The 16,600-nt window shown below is 45.0% G+C and overlaps 1 long non-coding RNA gene across 1 annotated transcript in view; it reads left to right on the top strand.

Moving 5' to 3' along the window:
- Positions 1–16,600, top strand: part of LOC127584980 (uncharacterized) — a 45,987-nt gene that overhangs the window by 7,486 nt on the left and 21,901 nt on the right. Inside the window, exon 2 of the long non-coding RNA XR_007958452.1 lies at positions 11,924–12,002. This is a non-coding gene — a long non-coding RNA (uncharacterized LOC127584980). The remainder of the gene's footprint in view (positions 1–11,923; positions 12,003–16,600) is intronic.

Here is a 16,600-nt window from a genome sequence, read left to right as displayed (position 1 = left end):
GCTTGTTGGAAAAATATCTTGAGGGCATTGTCTAGAATTGTCAGACCATCTGGAAGATGAGGGATTGAGGTCTAATTTTCCAGCTTGCCCCAGGACTGATGATCTTGCACTTGATTGTAGAGCCATCTGTATTCAGTTTATTAAAAAAAACTTTTTAATTTCCCTGCCCAGAGAGCAGGAATGCCTTCCACCCTCTGTCTCACTAGGGCAGGGAGGTGGATGCACTACTGACCTCACAATCTACCTCATCGTGGCCTTGCACCTTATTGTCTGCCTGCACTGCACTCTGTAAATGTTTTATTATACTTTGTTCTCTTGTACTACCTTAATGTACAGATGTGGTGAAATGATCTGTATGGATGGCAGGCAAAAGTTTTTTCCACTGTACCTTGGTACATGTGACAAGTCAATTAACCAATTCATTCTCTCTCAGTTCCTGTGCTGGTCTTGGGAGAAATTGGCCTATTTCCTATGTTGCTCTTATAACAGTGCTGTGTAATGGGGAGAGGCCAAAAGTTGTATCAATGTGACTTGTCCAAAGTTTACATTGAGGGCACCACAGGCAGAACAACTTGCTCCCCACTGTAAACACAGTATTGCTAGTTAGTCTTGTGACTTTGCTCAACAGGATTTAAACACCAGTAAGTGGTTGTCTGTCACTTCCTACTGCAGTAAACAAGCTGCAAGTGGATGTTCCCTGCTGTAGTTGAGCTGGGATACCAGGAGCTACAATAGCTGAATCCTGCCCTATTTAAAAGTGGGCATCCTTGTACCACTTGGCCACAGCTGTACTCTCACTTGTATGTTTTCCCCCTCCTTTCTATCCCGAGGATGCCATCACTTATCCCAGCACAATCCTCCCTCTTTCCCTTTTTTTTAAAAAGCTTTCTGAAGAAAACAACAAAGGTCGGCACAACATTGTGGGCCAAAGGGCCTTTATTGTGCTGTACTGTTCTATGATTGGTTCCCAAGCCTGTGGAGGATATCCACTTCAAACCCAGAACAGCTCAGTCCTGCAATGTTTGTTGCGGGAGCAGTGGGTAGGAGCCTCGGCTCTTAGACACTGAATTCTCTGAAGCAAAAGCATTTTAAAGACTTGATTATTAATTTCCAGACCTTCTGAGTAAGGAAGCAGTAAGTATTTACCCATTATTGAACAATATCTTTTGTGCTTCATCTTGGGTACAATCATGTGCTTTTTATTTCAAGTTCTATAACTTGGTTGTCCATATAGTCGGCATGGGTAACTGCACCGAAACAGATGTTTGTGTCTAACCACTGACTTGTGTTAACCGATTATTCTCTTCTCCCCTCTTTTTCGTGTGTGTGTCTTGTTCTGGTGGTGTAAAGGAGGAGGACATTCGCCTCATTTTGATTGAGCTGTTCAGTTTTCCCTTTGGGCCAGATACATTTTTCCTCTTATTTTTAGGTGCATAACTAATTCCCTTTTGAACATAATGCTGAATCTGCTGTTTGTTTCCACTGCTCTTGGGCAGCGTCCCAGCTCCCAGAACTTGGGAGTTTTTGCTTCTCCCCTTCAGTTCTTTCATCAGTCACCTTAAGTCTGTAATGTCTGGTGACTGACCCTCCTACCTCTTGGGAGAACTGTCTTTTATTTCAGTACAGCATGGGAACAGGCCCTTGGGCCCATGATGTAGGTGTCCTTTCAACATAGACTCGATAGGCTGAATGGCCTCTAATGCAGCTTTCCAGCAAATCCATGAGCTTATTTCCTGCAACCTATTTCTCCCCCCTCCTCATGTGCCCATTAATACCCTTTTGATTCTCCTGCACTTGCCTACCCATAGGAGTAATTTTCAGTCGCCAATTAACCTACCAACCTGCATGTCTTTGGGTTGTGGGAGGAGATGGAAGGAAATGAGCACCTGGAGGAAACCCACATGGTCACAGAATGTGCAAACTCCACATAAACAGCACCCAAGGTAAGGATTGAACCTGGGTCTCTGGAGCTGTGAGCCAGTTGCACTACCTGCTGTACACTGTTCTGCCCCAATTTCTTTGAATAAAAGGGTAGCCCATTCAGCTGCTTGTTCCTGCTCCACCATTCTATAAGTTATGCCTGATCTTTTACCTACTTTCCTTCACTAATCCCAAATCCCCTCTGATTCCCTTGTATCTGAATCTGTTTACCTCTATCAAAACCATTCCTCTTTGATTGCTTTTAATAACTTTCTTGCTTACTTCCACCTCTCCAGTCGAACAATCCCAGTCTTTCCAATCTATCCAAGCAACAGAAGCTGCTCTTGTTTTTTTTTCTTATCAGGGCAGTGGACAAGAACATTTAAGACCAGTGCTGTGTCCCTTCCAGAGGTCTGCAATTCTGCTCTGGTTTGGAGGGGTGTGGTGGGGGGTGGAGAGTAGAAATTGTACACTAAAGCTTCACGTGCTGCTTCTACACATCTTGGTGGTAGACTTAAGCTTTCAGAACTTGAGTTTCATTATTTGGAAGCTGTTAATGTTGGAGTTGAACAGAAATTTAGCAAAGTGGAGATCTGAAACTGGATCAGGAAAGCTTGTGTCCACAGTTCTACAACAAAACCAATTTGCATCTCCATTGTCCTTGCTCTTGTAAAATACCCTGTGATTCTTTGCAGGTATGCTATCAAATAACATTAGACTTTGACTATAAAAGGGGATATTGGGGTAATTGTCCATAACACCTGGGTCTTTGACTAATCTTGAGGTGTGCGCAGGGAGGTTGCAAGATTGCAGGATTATATATAGGAGGGGATTCCAGAGTTTGGGATGTGGGTGGATGGTGGAATGATGCAGATCTCCAAATGGAGGGCAATGTACAGGAATGAGTGGGGGTGAAGAGTGGTGGTAGGGGAAAGCAGGGGGGGGGGGTTGTAATCCCAAGGGATTGGGAGTCAACATGGATCAGTACACCAAAGGAATGGGGATTGTTAAGAGTTGGGCCAAGGGCAGCAGAATAACAGATGGTTATGTCTCCTGAGAGCAGTCAGTGCACAGTGGGGACATTAGAAGTGGGATTAGGGTCCACCATATCACCCTAGAGTCTGCTCCATATTCAGTAAGATGGCTGATCCAATCTTGGCCTCCCCTCTGCTCTCCTGCCTGTCCCTATTGCCCTTGACTCCTCCATAGAAGTATTTTGATTATTTCTGCCTCAGTGACTCTGCCACCACAACTGAGGTGGAGGATTCTGAAGCTTCACAAGTTGGCCTCCATATTAACTGGGTGCCTACAATCCAGAGACTATGCTCCCTGGTTCGATTTTCTGCATTTGGGGAAACATCTCAGTAGCTACCTTCCAACTCCACACAATGTCTTAAGATCACTTCTTGTTCTTCCCCTGAATAGAAGCCTAAGTGACCCATGCATCTTTGGGGTAAATGTATTGGAGGTGGTTCACAGAAAGCTCACGCCAAATATACCCCTCCTTGAATGAGGGAGACCAAAACTACATCTGGTATTCCAGGTGTGGTCTCACTGAAGCCCTGTAATAAGAGAAACTAAAGCAAGTGTCCTGGCTTGTGTAATTAAATGGGATAAAACGCAAGAAGTCTCGTCTTGGAGCCCTGTATCTTGGTGCTATTGAATGAAAATCTGTATTAAACATTTAGTAACCCAAATTAATTGAAACTTGCTCTTTAATTAAAAACACTTTCTGTAAGCTTGTATGCTAGCTGGTTATTTAATTCTGATTCCAATCTGCAGAAGCAGGGGGTTGAATGAGGAAACTCCGCAGCTAAACTGGTGACATCACATTGGGAAGCAGCTATAAATCTCCAGCTTTTGTCCCAGGCTTTTGATGGTTTTGAGCATTAGGAATTGGAATAAGCGAATGAAAACAGTTACCATGTGTAACAATTACATCCTGTGTTTGGCAGTAGAACCACTCCGATCTCTGCTTGTAAAGCCACACAATCCCTTTGTTTCTCAGGCTTGTCAGTTTTATTCACTTTGGACATTGACTTTACTGAGCCGTGATCCTTGCACGGACCAGTTCTGGGGTCGAGACAAAGGGAAAATGGAACTTGCATTTATATGGGCTTTCACATTCTCTTCAATGTTATCCCTGTGATGTATTTCTGGAGTGCAGTCACTGTTGTAATGTGCATGGCGAGCTCCCACAGTCAGCAGTGAAATGATGCCTGGATCACAGATTTTTGTTGTTACTGAGGGCTGGATGTTGGGCACATTACCATAGAACTCCTTGATTCTTTATATAGCAACTGGCAAGTTTGTGTTTTGCGTTTTGACCGGGAAAGCAGTAACACAACACTTGAGCACTTCCTCACTACTTCTTTTGAAAGAGCAATGTGGATTGCAGCTGAGATCTTTGGAGTGTGACGCTAAACTCTGACACAGGCTGGCATCCGTCCATGGAGAATATTAATTCCCAAACATTGATGCTATCCACATGGGGGGGAAAAATAAAGAGACTAAACAATTGTCTTTTAAAATACCCCAACACCAGAATTGTGACATTGCTTCAGTTTCCAAATTTAGCACCAATTAGTTGAAAATATGCAGAAGTTGAGAGATCTCAGAAGTTTAAAGGTTTAATGCAATGGGATTACACATCTGCTTTTGTCCAGTCTGGACATATTTAGGAATTCCACTGGATTGTACCCCTTAAGTTTTGAGCTAAACCACTTCCCTTATTACCCACAGTCTTATTGGGCCAAGTTTCTTTTAATAGAATTCCGATGAAATGACACTATGCCATTGGATTATCATATAAACATAAATGACCCAAATAATTTCCTTCTACTCCCATTTAAGTTTTATGGAGCAGTTTCCCATTCACTCCTCCTGTAGGTAATTAGTGTATGAACCCTGTCCCACTTGTATAAAAAGAATCCCAAAGCCCTAAACTTGTTCTCCTGTGCATTGCATGCAATGCAATCCTTTGGAATTCCTTTTCGTTCACTTTCAACACATGGAATGCTGTAATATCAATCTTTTTTCAATTGGTTACAGCTAGTGAGTGTTTGAAACGTGAACAAAACCTTTCACGAGCAGAAATTGCACGCAGAATCTAATTCTGTTTCGTGTCTTGCTGACTCACTGATCAAATTGGCTGCAGGAGCAACTTGTTTGGGAATTAGTTTTATCTACAGCTTGTTTTTCCTCCAAAGAAAACCTGATTCAGAGGTTGTAGAATCCACTAGATCTTCAAGACCTAAATAGGGTTACTGGGAGGGAAAATGTACATGTGCAATAAATTTTGATAAACTGTCTTCATTTGGGAGTTCTTGTGAAACACAAGATCAGGATATGCCTGAATATTTACTTTCAAAAAAACTGCTGAAGGAACTCGGTGGGTCAGTGGGAAACGGACAGTCAACGTTTTGGACCAAGGTCTTTCATCAACAGGATCTCTTCCCCCAACCGTTCCCATTTGCCCACGCCACCTCCCTTATTTGGTTCCATGCTCCTCCTCCACCTCATTCTATGCTCTGCAGCCTTTTATCACCTCCTAGCCTCTTGCTATTTCCCCTGTCACCCTTCCTTGCCTGGATCCACCTATTACCTGCCAGCTCTTGCTCCAACACCCTACCCCCCACCCCCATTGCCTCCTTTTTATACTGGCCATCTCCCCCTCTGTCTTTCAGTCCAGATGAAGGGTCTCAAACTGAAACTTGGCTGTCCATTCCCCTCCACAGATACTGCCTGACCTGCTGAGTTCCTCCAGCATTTATTTTTGGCTCCAGATGCCAGCATCTGCAGTCTCTTGTCTGTTATTTTCACCTCACCTTTATCCATTAAGATGTCTCTTGTACCTTTTTTGCTTGGCATTTGCTCATGTGCCTTAATGTGGTTTGGTTTTGTCTTGTCCATTGATGTTCCTGAGCAGAGCCTTGTGACACTACCACATTCAAAATGCCAAGTTGTCCTGCCAATATCCAAGGTGATTTTGCTCTATTTATGAAAGGCTATATTTTTGCGATGACTTGTGGTGAATGCAGTCTATTGTGTAACTGGGCCACACAGATGAGGGTAAGATATCTTTATTAGTCACATATACAACAAAACAGTGAAATGCATCTTTTGCATAGTGTTCTGGGGCAGCCTGCAAGTGTCACCACACTTCCAGTGCCAACATAGCATGCCCACAACTTCCTAACCTGTACATCTTTGGAATGTAGGAGGAAACTGGAGTACCCAGATGAAACCCATGCAGATACAAGGAGAATGTACAAAATCCTTGCTAACTGGTTTCCTTGTATCCCAGGTTCAACCTTGTTGGATTGGTTGCTCAACTAACAGGTTTGGAGTTGCCCTGCAATATAGGAATGCTAAAATCCCAATCTCTTCTGGGAATGTGAATCCTCTGGGATTCTTGTGGACTGTCTGATTCTTTGCTCTCCTGGAATATTAACTGTAGTCAGCCAGGAGATGAGTACTACACAGGATGCCAATCAACCCATTGACATTGAACAAGCTCTCTTGCAGAGCAACCCAGCTGATCCCATATCCTTTGTACTTCTGCATTTATTTTCCTCCAAGTATTTATCCAGTTCCTTTTCAAAGCTTTGGGGAGAGGTGGTGGACACTAAAAATCAGTACTTGGTTACATTTCAGTAACCAGTGTAGGAATTTGGCAGGTGTGGGGGTGGACTGAAAGCTGATTAATGGTCAACAATGAAATGGATGAGCAAATGGGGAAAGACATGATGGGAACCAAAGGTTTGGTTGGGAGTGTGGGGGTTGGGTGAGGAGGAAGGCAAGTGACCCAGGAGTGTGATACTCCACCCAACTGAAGGGTGAAGACCTTGCTGGCTGCTTGCCAGGGACAGGCTAGTCATGTAAAAGCCAACTGACCACCTGTGTAGCCACACCCAAGCAAGAACTTTGGGGGTGGGGAAAACTTACTTGGGTGGGAATGCGTTGCTAACCTGCGACAATTTGTGTGAGGTGGCAGCTTGTGTATAGCTGGTTGCTGCAAGGCAACTTCCATTTGAGAACAGGAAGCCAGTTGCTTTAGGTTGTCAGGTAGTACATTGAGGAGAACAAAGTAGTGAGGAAAACCTGGTTCAAAATCCTGACATGGTTACAACTGTCAAAAGTGGGGGACTCTGCAATAGACGTCCCACACTGGCTGCTGGTTCATTAGGCTGACATTGCATTGCTCCATCTTTGAGATGCAATTTAATTTGGGTTGCTTTTGGTTGATAGGTTGAATTTTTCATTTTCTTGATCAATCTTGTCTTTTTCCCTTCATATTTTTCCCTTGCTGTATGGTGCAGGCTCTGCCTCCTTGATCTGGGTTTCTCATTTGATGTTAACAAGCCCAGAACCCCTCTGATGGTGAAAGTCAATGTCGGACTTAAGAGGGAGCACTCTTGGCCTTGAGACTGGGGGTTGTCACATTCCAGAAACTGAGCAACCAACTGAAGCTGTCACTTGCGTGGAGGACTGACAGAGTACTGCATTATCAGAGGTCCCATCTGTTATGTTAATGAACCCCTTGCTGCTCTTTTGTTTAAATGTAAAAGACCCTGTGCCATGCTTTCACAGTAAAGCAGAGGAAGTCCTCTAATTCCTGAGAACATCACCAACAGCCTGTCCTGGTCAAATCACATAGATGCCACGGCTGAGAAAGCTCACCAGTGCCTCTACTTCCTCAGGAGGCTGAAGAAATTCAGTTTGTCCCCTTTGACTCTCTCCAACTTTTATCGATGCACCATGGAAAGCATCCTATCTGGATGCATCACAGCTTGGTATGGCAACTGCTCTGCCCAGGACTGCAAGAAACTGCAGAGGGTTGTGGACACAGCCCAGTGCGTCACAGACACCAGCTTCCCCTCCTTGGACTCTTGTCTTTACTTCTCGCTGTCTTGGTGAAGCAGCCAGCATAATCAAAGACCCCACCCACCCGGGACATTCTCTCTTCTCTCCTCTTACATCAGGTAGAAGATACAAGAGCCTGAGGGCACGTACCACCAGACTTAAGGACAGCTTCTATCTCACTGTGATAAGACTATTGAACGGTTCCCTCATATGATGAGATGGACTCTGACCTCACGATCTACCTTGTTGTGACCTTGCACCTTATTGCACTGCACTTCCTCTGTAGCTGTGACACTTTACTCTGCTGTTATTGTTTTTACCTGTACTACATCAATGGACTCTGTACTAACCCAACATAACTGCACTGTGTAATGAATTGACTTGTATGATCAGTAGCAAGGCAAGTTTTTCACTGTACCTCGGTACAAGTGACAATAATAAACCAATACCAATTGCTGAATTTACAGCAAATACACTGCCTGTGTGGTACTGGCTGCAGGGAACATACTGGGATAGGGAAGGGCCTCAAAGTTCCTCAAGTTCAAAGATGCTTGTATGCACCTTGTGCTGGAATTTTCTCATAATCCCAATAGTTCGAAATGATCGGGTATTTGGGACAACATGGAACTCAAAAGCTCGGGCAGTATCTGTGGAGGAAAATGGACAATGTTTTTGGGTCAAGACCCTTCATGATGAAAGAGGGGAGATGGTCAATATAAAAAGGAGGGGTGAGGCAAGAGCCAGCAAGTGAGGGGGGGTGATAGGCAGATGGAGGTGGGGAGAGTGGGAATGATCCCAGAAACTGGGAAATGATAGGTGGAAGTGCCGAAGGGCTGGAATCTGACAGGAAGGTGGGGCATGAAATTAGGGGAGGGAGGGGAAACCAGTGGGAGGAATGTGGGTGATGGGCAGATTGGGGGGTGGGGGGAAGCAGGTGGATCAGGAGGCGAGAAAGGATAAAGGGGACCAGGGAGTGGTTACCAGAAGTTTGAGAATTCGATGTTCATGCTGTCGGGTTGGAGACAGCCCAGGTGGCATATGAGGTGCTGTTCCTCAAATTTACATTCAGCCTCCTCCTGGCAGTGGAGGAGGTTGAGGACAGACACGTCGGTGTGGGAATGGAAAGTGGAATTAAAATGGCTATCCCGGCTGGCACAGGGTTGGAATGAAGGTGCTCGGCCTGGGTGTTGGTTTCTTTTGCATGTTATGTGTCTGGGTGTTCTGTGATGCACGTCCTGATGTAACTGGTGCAGAGCTGTTCTGTGGAGTTGAAGCCTGTGGGGTGGGGGAGGGGGTGTCATTTGCCTTCGGTGGGTTCACAAGATCACAAGATAAGGGAGCAGAAGCAGGCCATTCGGCCCATCGAGTCTGCTCCAAGGAAAAGGGAAAAAGAAATGGGGTGGGAAAAAAAGAAGAGAAAAAAAAACTATTCTAATCCCATTTGCCAGCCTTATCCCCATATCCCTTGATACCCTGACTATTTAGATATCTGTCTATCTCCTCCTTGAATACCCCCACTGATCTGGCCTCCACTGCTGTGCGTGGCAAGGAGTTCCACAATTTCACCACCCTCTGGGTAAAGAAACTTCTCCTCATCTCTGTCTTGAAACTGTACCCTCTAATTCTAAGATTGTGCCCTCTGGTCCTGGACACGCCCACCAAGGGAAACAGCCTAGCCACATCTACTCTATCCTTACCTGTCAACATTTTAAATGTCGCTACGAGGTCCCCTCTCATCCTTCTGTACTCCAGCGAGTACAGTCCAAGAGCCGACAAACGCTCGTCATACTTAAGCCCTTTCATTCCTGGAATCATTCTCGTAAATCTCCTCTGAACCCTCTCCAACGTCAGCACATCCTTCCTAAGATGTGGGTTGTTGGGGGGGGAAGGTGGTGGGTGTGCACTCTTTACCTGGGCAGTTGCTGAGGTGCCCATCCTGTCCCAGGTTTCCAGTTTCATCACCCCCACCCACTTGCTGCTGATGTCACTAGGACCCTTTGAACATCATCCTGACTGACCCCACTTCCTGAACTGGGCTGGTTCTAGCCCCCATCTGACTCCCAAATCCTCACCTCCCAACTGACCCCTCCATCCCATCTCCCTCCAGTCAACATTGATCTTTACCCATGATCATTTGTGCTCCACAATCACCTACCCTCAGGATCTTTCCCTCTGTGGGGGTGGTTAGAAACACTCTGGTGATAATCCTGGTGTTTTTTTATCCTTTTGATTTACACTTTCATGTTTGATATCTTGAGCATGTTAAATTCTAAGGAATTTTAAAACTGCTTTCATATACAATGGTCTCTGGTAAATTAAATGCTTTGATTGTGAAGGTTTTTCAGAAAGAATTGGATTTGTACAGATTTCAGAGGAAGTGAAACATTGTATGAGAGGTGGGTGGGATTCAGTGTAAGGAAGGTGGGGGGTATTGGAAGGTAGGCATTGAGGATGTTGTGAAAGGCAGTTGTAAAGGGGCAGATGATGGTGTTTGTGGTGGGGGGGGGTAGAAGAAGAGAATGGAGAAACAAAAAGGGAAAGTTGTAGTCTTGAGGCTAAAAGGCGCACAATGGAAGATGCACAGGATTTGCAAGCAAATTGAGAAAGGAAAAAAACCGAACTAGAGTGGGGGTGGGGGGAGGAAAAGAAGAAACACAAGATGCACTCTTCCTATCACACACAGGGAGAGGAAGAATGAACAGGTGTCGATGCAAATAATCCCCAAGGAGCTGTCTAGACGTTTTTAATGCCTTATTATCCAGTAATGTTGCTGAGGATTGACCTTTAACCTCCTCCCTTTCCCATCGGCGGCAGCAGGTGCTGGTTGCTGCTCTCTCTCTCGGCTCTGGGACACAGATGAGTGAGTGAAGGCGCTGTATCACTGCCTCCCACCAGAGGCACAATGGGCCTCTTTGTCAGGGCAGTGGCTGTGCTTAAGTACTGTGGGGATTCTTTATTTCTTTCCCTTGCCATCGTCGTAAGTACAAGGGAGGGGGGGAGAACTGGCTTCACTGTTGCACAGTGAATGTTAGTCTCCCAGTCAGTAAATTATCACTAATCTGTCCAGTCACCCTATCTATTGATACAGTGGCATCTTCAGCACCAGACCCTAGTTGTTCAATTCAATATAAAACACTAAAGTTTGACTATCAGTGTAGCACCATACCTGCCCATCATTCCCTGCATTGCTGGAGTTTGCCCCCTTAAAGGTGGGACTATTCTTGAAACATCATTCTGTAGCCTCGTTACTCCCTGACTGAGCTGCTCCAGTACTTTGCTCCGACTCTTTCACAGTGTGAATTTCAGAATTCCTGCTTGCAAAATGAAAATGGGAAATGCTGGAGTTGCTTGCTCTGTAGCAGGGAATGTTTCTACCTTTTCAGGAGCTTTCCCTGCATAGTCTGTGCGTAGTGTGGAGGAGGAATAAAAGCAGAAAATGCTGGAAACACTCAGCAGGTCAGGCAGGATACGTAGAGAGGGAAATGTCAATGTTTAGGGTCTGAGACAGAACAGTGAGGTTCCGTTCTGAAGAAGGGTCTTCAATGTGAAACATTAACTATTTTTCTCCCTCCCCAGGTGCTGCCTGACTTGCCAAGTGTTTCCAGCAGTTTGTTTTTCAGATTTCCAACACGGGTGGGAGGAGAAGTTGTTAGCAGTGGTTTTGTGCTCAGTTTATCAATTCCCTTGCCAAATATCACCACCTTCTGCCTTTTTAAGCTACTCTATCTGTTCCCAAGCCAGATGAAAAGATATTTGGGAACGTGACCTAAAACTTGGCGAAAGAGGTCCATTTTAATTGTTACCCTTTTGTCTTGCTGCATCTGGAAAAGTATACAAATACAAATGGTGTTTCCGCAGCAGTTGGGAGGCGGATTCCAGCAAACGATCTATTGAAAAGTTTGGTATAAAGATTTGAATTTGTAGCTTGATCAACAGAAACCAGTGTGAGGGCTAGCTACATAATGGAATGGTGTGTGTGTGTGTCTCCTGACAAGTGGCACTGTTCTCAGCTGTGATTGAGAAACGTTATGATTTATTGGGCAGGGTCACAGTGCTGAGTAGCTGACTGCCCATGGCTAACATACAGCAGTCTGTGTAGTGATGTTTTCTGAAATTACTCTTCCATTTGTATTCACAGCTGGATTCTCCATCCTGAAAACTGAGGTCTATGGGTGCAGAAACCCTCCAGTTCCTTCTCAATGTACCAAGCAAACATGGTGAGTTACCACAGCCTTGATTGTACAATGCATCGCAACCTAACCAGATGTTGTACATCAGTAGGATGTTGATGGGGTTAGGTGTAGAGGGGTGGGAGCAGGTGTGTATAAATAGTTTGTTTCTATCCAGAGGTTCCATGTTGGATCACATACTTTCCAATGGGAATCATTGGGAGGTGGTTAAAGATTGGAATCCTGCCTGATTTGCTCAGAACCACCCAAAGCCAATCCTGATGACTGGTAATACCCCAAACCAAGTCCTGCTTTCCAAATGCTGTCTGATCCAATGCGCCAGTACCCTTACCCACACGGGGATCTAATTCTAATGCAGAGAGTAGTGGACTTGGCCCAAAACATCACTGGCACATCCCTCCCCACCATTGGTAGTATCTGCAGGAGGTGCTGCCTCAGGAAGGCAACATCCATCATCAAAGATCCCCACCATCTGGGCCATGCCATCTTCTCTCAGCTCCCATCGGGCAGGAGGTACAGAAGCCTGAAGTCCCACACCACCAAGTTCGGGAACAGCAACTTCCCTTCAACCATTCAGTTTTTGAACCAACTGCCACAACCCTAATCACTATAGTTTAGCAACACTATAATCACTTTGCACTAAAATGGACTTTGTTTCTTTTTGTTCTAATTGTGTTCCTTGGGTTTTTTAAAAAAAAAATTGTGTATAATTTGTTTTCCTTTGAATGGTTCTTGTACGATGCTCTGTACCTGTGATGCTGCTGCAAGTAAGTTTTACATTGCACCTGTACACACATGGACTTGTGCATCTGATAAACTCAACTTTGACTAATTCAGAATCAAATCTGATCACCTTTGTGTGATCAGGTCCCTGGAAATGCTGTGTTCAGTTTTGGGTTCTTTAAATTGACAATGATTGTGCCCAGTACTAGTGTGGTGATAGACTAGCTCTGTTTCAATCTTGCTCTTCAGTGCATCTGTATAGTTGATCACTGGTATAAGGGTTTAACACCACCAGAGGCTTGAACTCTGCTACCTGCAGCTCAAGGTTTATAGCTCTGGCACCTTGTGGTCAAGCTGCAGCCTTGGATTTATCCCTGGGCAAGAAATAGTCTGGCAGGTGCTACTCCCTGCTGCAGAGTTGGCACTGCATGGAGGATGATGCTGTGACCATGGCAAAGTGCCCAATCCCAAATTAAACCACATGGGCAGTGTCTGGGCATAAATCTCTGGCTTCCTTCTGATACCCAATGCCATTCACATGACACAGAACCAGGTGGGGTCAGACCCCAGAAGGTTTTCTTGCTCTCCAACTTTACCAAGATGTTGGACCCTGGACCACCCCCCACTTCACCTCCCACAGGCAACCCCCCTCCCAAAAATCCTTCAGTTTATATTGTCTGATAATCAGAAGACTATTAGATATTGGAACAGAATTAGGCCATTTGGATCTGCTTTGTCATTCAATCATGGCTTTTTTCTCAAACCCCACCCCCATTCTCTCCCACCACCTTCCCCTAACCCCCTTACCAATCAAGAACCTAGCAATTTCTGCCTTAAATACACCCAATGACTTGGCCTCCACAGCTGTCTGTGGCAATGAATTCCACAGATTCACCACCCTCTGGCTGAAGAATTTCCTCCTCATCTAGTTTTTAAAGGGATGCCCCTTTTATTCTGAGGCTGTGCCCTCGGATCCTAGACTCTCCCACTGATGGAAGCATCCTCTCCACATCCACTCTATCCAGGCCTTCCATCTGCAGAGTATTCTGGGTTCCCATCTCCCAGTATAAGACCATGCTCAAGGGAACAAGAATGCAAAAAAAAAAGCAGGATTAGCCCGCCAGGACCTTCAAGCCTATGCCACATTCAGTATGATCATGGCTGGTCTATCCCAGGCCAGTTCCCTTAAGCCCAATGTTTCTTTCCAAAAAAAGGTTAAGCACCTTTGTGTAACCCTATGGAATGGGGATACCACAGCAAGCTAACGTGACAGTGGCAACACTGAATCTGTTGCCAGCTTGTGCCATGGCTCTCCTTTTGTGACTCTACTGATGGGCACTTAATCTGACTTCACTTGGGAAATGTATACAATGCCTGAACATTGAGATCTGCCTTGGTGATTGAACCACATCAGATGCTGAGCTTCAGGCTCGTTGTTCAAGGATGCTGCTGAGGAATGCTCTGAGCTCAGAGGGAAGAGTTTGTGATTGTAAACACACTTTGGGCTAAACAACCAGTGAGGGGAAGTAACAACCTTTCATCTAATGTAGCAAAGAAAGATCCCCTGGGCCAAGAGTTGCTGGATTACTGTTAAGTGTTTGTTGTTTGTGATTTGCTTTGGATCTTTTGCATTGGATCTCGGCTAACACCTTGTCTGAGAGATGAACTCTGCTCCCAATCCTGATCTACCACTGAGTGGGAAAATTCCCTTTTATGCTGTTAAATCTACTTCCCTGAAACCACCCCAGTCCAGCTGTTTGAAGGTTGAACGGAACCAAGCTCCTTCATTTTCCAGATGTAACAAGCCCTACATTATTTTCCCATTTGCAGTACACTGATCAGGCAGCAGGAGATTTTTGTTTCTGCTTGGGATTGTTTACCTTTTGTGCAAAACATGATAATTATAGGATTCAAAATGTAGCTATAATTCCCAGAATGCACCATGAATCTGCAGCCTCCTGTGTCATAAGGAAATCTGAGAACACTCCCAATTATAGAGTCGAAGGAAAATAGTATTTATGCAGGATTCCTGGAGCTGCTGAATGTTGTAGGCTGTGAGGGAGCATTCTTTTGCACTGATGTAAAGCTAAAACCATCCCCTCCATTGGCTGGGAATTAGTAAACATTACCTGTTTGAAGCTGATCTTCTGAAGTGGATGGTGGGGATAATGTGCAATTCTCCCACAAGATTTGTTTGTAAATGTTCCAGTTTCCTGGCTTGTCCACCATTTTATTTGCTTCGGTCTCTTGCACTTGGCCATTGTGAATTGCCCCTGGTGGGTGGTGGAACCTGGGGCAAGTTGATGGGAACGTGTGGTGAATATGGCATTGGTGTAAATGAGTATTTGATGGTCAGTGTGCACTTGGTGGGCTGAAGAGCCCTTTTCTGTGACCTCTTGAAGCAAGTCATGATTACCCATCTCTAACCATGGTGCTCTCTGACCTACACTTGTCTTCTGGACTGCTGAGGGTTTGGTCATGAGGTTCTGGTCCACTCCTTGCTCTGGTGCTTCAAGCCCCTCCCCATCACCACCCCTCAATCTTGATGCCTCTAAGTCTGGCCTGCGTACAATGATTCCTTTATCACTTCGCCTCTTGATGATCACTCAAGGCTGTCCAGATCCTGACCTGACTTTCCCTTCCTGAGCTTCAGCTCCTTGTTTTCATTTTGTCTTTTTTTGTATACAAAATGCACAATTTTTTAAATAGTATTCATAATAGTGCAAACAATTTGAATGTCATGGGCCATGCCATTGTTACCAGAAGCATATCATGGAGAAGGAATTGAACTGTCATTGTGCATTATTTCCTGAACAGCATTTAGTAGGTGCCTGGAACTATGCAGAGTTCTGACAGGTGCCCAGCATAGGACTGGAATTGCTACTGAAAGAGGATTTACCACTGCCACTCCCTGCTGCCTGACTGATGGATGTCAACTTGCTATGCAAGTTGATGGGGTGATTAAGGTGTATGGTGTGCTGGCCTTCATTAGTCAAGGGATTGAGCTCGAGCTGCGAGGTAATGTTGCAGCTCTATAAAACTCTGGTTAGACCACACTTGGAGTATTGTGTTCAGTTCTGGTTGCCTCATAGGAAGGATGTGGAAGCTTTACAGGATGCAGAGGAGATTTACCAGGATGCTGCCTGGATTGGAGAACATGTCTTGAGGAAAAGTTGAGCGATGGAGGATGAGAGGTGATTTGATAGAGGTGTATAAGATTGAGAGACATGGATAGTGGACCGTCAGCACCTTTTTCCCAGGGCAGCAATGGCCAATACCAGAGGACTACCATTTAAGGTGAGTGGAGGAAAGTTCAGGGGAGATGTCAGAGGTAGGTTTTTCAGAGTGGTGGGTGCCTGGAAAGTACTGCTGGGGTGGTGGTAGAGGCTGATACAATAGGGACACTTAAAAGACTCTTGGATAGGCACATGGATGGAAGAAAAATGAGGGTAGGAAGGAAGGGTTAGATTGATCATGCAGTAGGTTTGTATAGGTCGGCACAACATTGTGGGCTAAAGGGCCCGTACTGTGCTGTACTGTTCTATGTTCTAATAGTCTGTCATTGCCTGTCTGTCCTTATCAGAAGTAGAAGTTGGTGTCTATGATGAAAAGATAACTGGAACTACACACAATCCCATTCCACACCAGTGGAATTTACCTCATCCTGAGGTTAGAGGAGCAGCCTTTCCAATAAGGTTGGCCCACACAAAACCCTTTAATCTTGTCATGTTACCATTCTCTCAAGTACATTTATCCCTTGCTGGAAGTCAAAGCCGATGGAATTCTGAAATAAACCCAGAAAATGTTGGAAATACTCGGGTTGAACTACATCTGTGGAAGGAGAAACAGTTAATGTTTCAGGTCAAAGACCCTTCCCCATAACCGAAACATCTACTGTTTCT

This window comes from Pristis pectinata, chromosome 31 (assembly GCF_009764475.1).
Source record: "Pristis pectinata isolate sPriPec2 chromosome 31, sPriPec2.1.pri, whole genome shotgun sequence".
Lineage (NCBI taxonomy): Eukaryota > Metazoa > Chordata > Chondrichthyes > Rhinopristiformes > Pristidae > Pristis > Pristis pectinata.
The sequence above is the reverse complement of the archived record's forward strand: the minus strand, read 5'-3'. Positions and strand labels throughout refer to the sequence as shown.